Source organism: Callorhinus ursinus, unplaced genomic scaffold (assembly GCF_003265705.2).
Source record: "Callorhinus ursinus isolate GAN/ISIS: 27379988/994484 unplaced genomic scaffold, GSC_fseal_2.0 scaffold26, whole genome shotgun sequence".
Taxonomy (NCBI): Eukaryota; Metazoa; Chordata; class Mammalia; order Carnivora; family Otariidae; genus Callorhinus; species Callorhinus ursinus.
The window spans coordinates 15,899,714-15,907,503 of NW_027397088.1; the positions used below are offsets into that span (position 1 = coordinate 15,899,714).

Sequence of the window (7,790 nt, forward strand, 5' to 3'; positions counted from 1 at the left end):
AGGAAAGTATATAGCAATACAAGCCTTTCTCAAGAAACAAGAAAGGTCTCAAATACACAACCTAACCCTACACCTAAAGGAGCTAGAGAAAAAACAGCAAATAAAGCCTAAACCCAGCGGGAGAAGAGAAATAATAAAGATCAGAGCAGACATCAATGAAATAGAAACCAAAAGAACAGTAGAACAGATCAATGAAACTAGGAGCTGGTTCTTTGAAAGAATTAACAAGATTGATAAACCCCTGGGCAGACTTATCAAAAAGAAGAGAAATGACCCAAATCAACAAAATCATGAATGAAAGAGGAGAGATCACAACCAACACCAAAGAAATAAAAACAATTATAAGAACATATTATGAGCAACTCTATGCCAGCAAATTAGATAACCTGGAAGAAATGGATGCATTCCTAGAGATGTATCAACTACCAAAACTGAACCAGGAAGAAATAAAAAACCTGAATAGACCTATAACCACTAAGGAAATTGAAACAGTCATCAAAAATCTCCCAAGAAACAAAAGCCCAGGGCCAGATGGCTTCCCAGGGGAATTCTACCAAACATTTAAAGAAGAATTAATACCTATTCTCCTGAAACTGTTCCAAAAATAGAAATGGAAGGAAAACTTCCAAACTCGTTTTATGAGGCCACCATTATCTTGATCCCCAAACCAGACAAAGACCCCATCAAAGAGGAGAATTACAGACCAATATCCTTGATGAACATGGATGCAAAAATTCTCACCAAAATACTAGCCAATAGGATCCAACAGTCCATTAAAAGGATTATTCACCATGACCAAGTGGGATTTACCCCTGGGCTGCAAGGCTGGTTCAACATCCGCAAATCAATCAATGTGATACAATACATTAACAAAAGAAAGAACAAGAATCATATGATCCTCTCAATAGATGCAGAAAAAGCATTTGACAAAGTACAGCATCCTTTCTTGATCAAAACTCTTCAGAGTATAGGGATAGAGGGTACATACCTCAATATCATAAAAGCCATCTATGGAAAACCTACAGCGAGTATCATTCTCAATGGGGAAAAGCTGAGAGCTTTCCCCCTAAGGTCAGGAACACGGCAGGGATGTCCACTCTCACCACTGCTATTCAACATAGTATTAGAAGTCCTAGCCACAGCAATCAGACAACAAAAAGAAATCAAAGGCATCCAAATCAGCAAAGAAGAAGTCAATCTCTCACTGTTTGCAGATGATATGATACTGTATGTGGAAAACCCAAAAGACTCCACCCCAAAACTGCTAGAACTCATACAGGAATTCAGTAAAGTGGCAGGATATAAAATCAATGCACAGAAATCAGTGGCATTCCTATACACCACAACAAGACAGAAGAGAGAGAAATTAAGAAGTCGATCCCATTCACAATTGCACCCAAAACCATAAGATACCTAGGAATAAATCTAACCAAAGAGGCAAAGGATCTGTACTCAGAAAACTATGAAATACTCATGAAAGAAATTGAGGAAGACACAAAGAAATGGAAAAACGTTCCATGCCCATGCATTGGAAGAACAAACATTGTGAAGATGTCAATGCTACCTAGAGCAATCTACACATTCAATGCAATCCCCATCAAAATACCATCCACTTTTTTCAAAGAAATGGAACAAATAATCCTAAAATTTGTATGGAACGAGAAAAGACCCCGAATAGCCAGAGGAATGTTGAAAAAGAAAAGCAAAGCTGGCGGCATCACAATTCCAGACTTCCAGCTCTATTACAAAGCTGTCATCATCAAGACAGTACGGTACTGGCACAAAAACAGACACATAGGTCAATGGAACAGAATAGAGAGCCCAGAAATGGACCCTCAACACTATGGTCAACTTATCTTTGACAAAGCAGGAAAGAATGTCCAGTGGAAAAAAGACAGTCTCTTCAACAAATGGTGTTGGGAAAATTGGACAGCCACATGCAGAAGAATGAAACCGGACCATTTCCTTACACCACACACAAAAATAGACTCCAAATGGTTGAAAGACCTAAAGGTGAGAGGAGTCCATCAAAATCCTAAAGAAGAACATAGGCAGCAACCTCTTCGACCTCAGCCACAGCAACTTCTTCCTAGAAACATCGCCAAAGACAAGGGAAGCAAGGGCAAAAATGAACTATTGGGATTTCATCAAGATAAAAAGCTTTTGCACAGCAAAAGAAACAGTCCACAAAACCAAAAGACAACTGACAGAATGGGAGAAGACATTTATAAATGACATATCAGATAAAGGGCTGGTATCCAAAATCTATAAAGAACTTATCAAACTCAACACCCAAAGAACAAATAATCCAATCAAGAAATGGGCAGAAGACATGAACAGACATTTCTGCAAAGAAGACATCCAGATGGCCAACAGACACATGAAAAAGTGCTCCACATCGCTCGGCATCAGGGAAATCCAAATCAAAACCTCAATGAGATACCACCTCACACCAGTCAGAATGGCTAAAATGAACAAGTCAGGAAACGACAGATGTTGGTGGGGATGTGGAGAAAGGGGAACCCTCCTACACTGTTGGTGGGAATGCAAGCTGGTGCAACCACTCTGGAAAACAGTATGGAGGCTCCTCAAACAGTTGAAAATAGAGCTACTGTACGATCCAGCGATTGCACTACTGGGTATTTACCCCAAAGATACAAATGTAGGGATCCGAAGGGGTACGTGCACCCCGTTGTTTATAGCTGCAATGTCCACAATAGCCAAATTGTGGAAAGAGCCAAGATGTCCCTCGACAGATGAATGGATAAAGAAGAGGTGGTATATATACACAATGGAATATTATGCAGCCATCAAAAGGAATGAGATCTTGCCATTTGCAACGACGTGGATGGAACTGGAGGGTGTTATGCTGAGTGAAATAAGTCAATCAGAGAAAGACATGTATCATATGACCTCACTGATATGAGGAATTCTTAATCTCAGGAAACAAACTGAGGGTTGCTGGAGTGGTTGGGGGTGGGAGGGATGGGGTGGCTGGGTGATAGACATTGGGGAGGGTATGTGCTATGGTGAGCGCTGTGAATTGTGCAAGACTGTTGAATCACAGATCTGTACCTCTGAAACAAATAATGCAATATATGCTAAGAAAAAAAAGAAGCAGCAGATAGCAGGAGGGGAAGAATGAAGGGGGGGGAATTGGAGGCGGAGACGAACCATGAGAGACGATGGACTCTGAAAAACAAACTGAGGGTTCTAGAGAGGAGGGGGTGGGGGGATGGGTTAGCCTGGTGATGGGTATTAAAGAGGGCACGTTCTGCGTGGAGCCCTGGGTGTTATAAAAAAAACAATGAATCATGGAACACTACATCAAAAACTAATGATGTAATGTATGGTGATTAACACAACAATAAAAAAATTTAAAGGAAAAAAAAAAAAAGAATATCCAGCAAGGTTATTTCAGAATAGAAGGAGAGATAAAAGAGTTTCCTAGAGAAAGGAATTCATCATGACTAAAGCAACTTTATAAGAAATGTTAAAGGGAATTTTTTGAGTGGAAAGAAAAGGTCATAATCGGGAGTATGAAAACTATGAAAGGAAAAAATTTCACAGGTAAATACAAACATAATAACAGTAGTAGATTATCACTTATAAAACCCTTACAGAGGTTAAAGCACAAAAGCAGTAAAATCAATTTAAAATCTATAAAAAATCAGTTAAAGGATTCACAAACTAAAAGGATGTGAAATATGACATCATATACATAAAACACTGTGGGGGGAATTTAGTGCATTTATTAATTAATTTATTTTTCAGTAAAGGTAGTTACAATTTAATGATGAGCAACACAATCTCTTGCAACCTACATACACTGTATAATGCTTACATGGAATGAAACCAGTGTACTTAATTGGTGTTTTAGACCCACACCCACACCCATCCACACACACACACATACACACAGAACTAAAGACCCATCAAAAGTAGTCATTCTACATGTACTATGGTAACCCATTAAAAATGCAATTATACCATAGAACTAAAGTAATATGAACAGCACTACTTGATATGTAAGGTAAAGGTGATTTGTTCTAACACAGAGCTAAGCCTGTATCAGTCATTCTAATCATAATGGCTTGTAAAAGCATTGGGTTTCCAGTAGAGAAACTACTCTATGAAAATCAGTAAATCTGTCCAAAGTTTCACATCTGTAAAACCAGGATAAGGCTATAATGCTCTTGAAGTAAGAACAAGTTATCCAAACAAAACAGTAAGATTCCCAGCCATAATGTAGATAGAAAGGTCTTCATGCAGCAGATGCTCTCGCTCCTAGAAAGGTTCATGTGCATAATATAAAGTTAAGTTGCCCAAGAAGTAAACTGGAGAAGTTCGGTGAAGTTTCCATTGTGCCATGACTTTTAAACCTCAGGAATGGTGTGATCTATCAGGCTTTTCATAATCCTTGGTGCCATCCATTTAATAATATGTCCAAAGATAAAAGCAGGCATGATTGTAATAGTAACTACAGTCTCAGATGTTGACAGTATGTCGGTAATTTGACAGTCCTTCAGCCCAATGACATTCTGCCCGTTGAGTTTGCAGATGTTATGTTCTGTGAGAGGACCATTTCTGGCTGAAGAACTATCTTTCACTAGGGTATTATCTTTCCATTTTTAAAGATAAAGCCAACATGTCTAGTACTATTCTTATGCATGGTAATTGTCCATTCAAAGGGCCTGTCACAAACAGTCATAGTAATCTTCTCTCCAAAACCCTGTTTGAGGACCTTCTGTGCTTTATTAGAGCTCCAGCCTGCACAGTTTTCCCCACTGATCTGGAATACTTGGTCCCCAAATCTCAGACCAACCAGTGAGGCTAGAGAATTTGCCTGGACCAGCTGAACAAATATACCATTATCTATTGATTTGAGCCTGAGCCCAATTTTTCCAACTTGATCCTTATATAAAATGACTTCACGAATCTCTTGCTTAATTTCTCCTCTACGAATTCCAGCAACGTTACCAGTTACAGGAGCCACCATATAGTTCATACTGGAAGGTCTTTCTACCAACCCCTGAACTGATGCTCCAGGGACCGAGGCCATATTTGCACGGATTTCTTCTTCATTTGAACTCAGGCGCATGTACTGGGAGAGCTCCAGATACAATTTAGGATAAAGATTTCCATCTTGAGAGATGGGAGCAGAAGCTTCAGACAAAATTGCTGGCTTGGCAGAGTTTGCAGAAAAGGCAGTTTGAGCCTGAATAACTTTGTCTACCTTCAGGTATTCAAGAAATGGGTACAGAGACATTTTTGCAGGATTTTTCTAGGCCACAAGGATCCGCTCACTGCTGCCACCTCCAGTAACTGGCCCAAATTTAGTGCTTTTTAGAATCGGTTCCGACTTAAGTGACCATCAAGTTAATACAGATTGTTATACACATAAGATGTTATATACGAGCCTAATGGTAACCACAAATCAAAACCTGTAATATATATGCAAAAACTAAAGAGAAAGGAATCCAAGCACATGACTAAAGAAAACCATCACAACACAAGGGAAGAGAGCAGGAGAAGAAGGGAATGGAGAAGAACTGCAAACACAACTATAAAACAAGTAACTAAATGCAATAAATACATACATACCTATCACTAATTACTTTGAATGTAAATGGATAAAATGCTCCAACTCAAAGACATAGGGTGACTGATGGATAAAAAAGCAGGACTCATCTATAGCTGCCTACAGGAGACTCATTTCAGACTGAAAGACATAAGCAGATTGAAAATGAAGGGGTGGGAAATCATTTACCATGCAGATGGAAGCAGAAAGAGAGCTGTAGTAGCAATACTTATATTGCACAAAATAGACTTTAAAATGAAAACTGTAACGACAGACAAAGAAGGAACTACATAATGATAAAGGGAACAATCAATCCAACAAGAGGCTACGACAATTGTAAATATTTATGCACTTAATATGAGAACACCTAAATACATAAAGCAACTATTAACAGACATAAAGGGAGAAATTGACAATAATACAATAACAGTAGGGGACATTAACACTCTACTTACATCAATGGACACATCACCCAGGCAGAAAATCAGCAAGGAAACAATGGCTTTGAATGTCACATTGGACCAGTTGGAACTAACAGATATATTCAGAACATTTCATCCAAAAATAGTGGAATACACATTCTTTTCAAGTGCACATGGAACATTCTGCAAAATGGATCACATGTTAGGCCAGAAAACAAATCTCGATAAATTAAAAAAGATTGAAATCATATCAATTATCTTTTCTGACCACAATATGAACCTAGAAATCAGTTATAAGAAAAAAACCTGAAAAGAACACAAATACATGGGGGCTAAATAACATGCTACTAAACAAAGAATGGATCAACCAAAATATCAAAAAGGAAATAAAAAACTGCATGGAGGCAAATGAAAATGAAAACACAACAGTCCAAAATCTTGGAGACACAGCGAAGCTGTCCTAAGAGGGAAGATTATAGCAATATAGGCCTACCTCAAGCAGCAAGAAAAATCTCAAATAACCTAACCTTACCTCTAAAGGAGCTAAATAAAAGAAGAACAAATAAAGCCCAAAGACAGTAGAAGGAAGAAATCATAAAGATTAGAGCAGAAATAAATGGAATAGAGACCAAAATGACAATAGAACAGATCAATGAAACTAGGAGATGGTTCTTTGAAAAGACCAACAAAATTGATAAACCTTAGCCAGACTCATCGAGAGAGAGAGTGAAAGAGAGAGAGGTATGACTCAAATAAATAAAATCAGAAATAAAGGAGGAGAAAGAACTGACACCACAGAAATACAAAAGATTGTAAGAGAATATTATGAAAAATTATATGCCAATAAATTGGACAACCTAGAAGAAACAGATAAATTCCTAGAAACACATAATCTCCCAAAACTGAATCAGGAAGAAATAGAAAATTTGAACAGACTGATTACTAGCAGTGAAATTGAATCAGTAAAAAAAAACTCACAATAAACAAAAGGCCTGGATCAGATAACTTCACAGGTGAATTCTAACAAAACATTTAAAGAAGGGTTAATACCTATTCTTCTCAAACCATTCCAAAAAATAAAAGAGGAAGGATGGCTTCCCTATTCATTCTACAAGGCACATTACTATAATACCAAAACCACATAAAGGTACTATGAAAAAAGAAAACTACAGGCCAATATCCCCAATGAACATAGATGCAAAAATCCTCAATAAAATATTAGCAAACTGCATTAAATAATCATTAAAAAAACATTAAAAATCATCAATACTATCAAGTGGAATTTAGTTTAGGCATGCAAGGGTGGTTCAGTATTTGCAAATCAACCAACATGATACATCACATTAACAAGAGAAAGGATAAAACCATATGATCATTGCAATAGATGCAGAAAAAAAGCATCTGACGAAGTACAACATCCATTCATGACATCCATTCATGACAGAAACTCTCAACAATATAGGTTTAGATTAGAGCAGATACCTCAACATAATAAAGATACCTCAAGATACCTTAGATTAGAGTGGCTACCTCAACATAATAAAGACCATATATGAAAAACCCACAGCTAATATCATACTCAATGATAGAAAAACTGAGTGCTTTTCTTCTAAGATCAGGAACAAGACAAAGATATCCACTCTCACAGCTTTTATTCAGCATACAACTGGAAGTCCTAGCCACAGCAATCAGACAAGAAAAAGAAATAAAAGGCATCCAAATGGGTAAGGAAAAAAATAAAACTTTCACTATTCACAGATGACATGATATTAGACATAGAAAACCCT

The 7,790-nt window shown here is 37.5% G+C and overlaps 1 pseudogene; it reads right to left on the minus strand.

Annotated features, from left to right (window-relative positions):
• Positions 1-4,286: 4,286 nt before the first annotated feature.
• On the minus strand, positions 4,287-5,304 carry LOC112838377 (syntenin-1 pseudogene; annotated as a pseudogene).
• Positions 5,305-7,790: the final 2,486 nt, after the last annotated feature.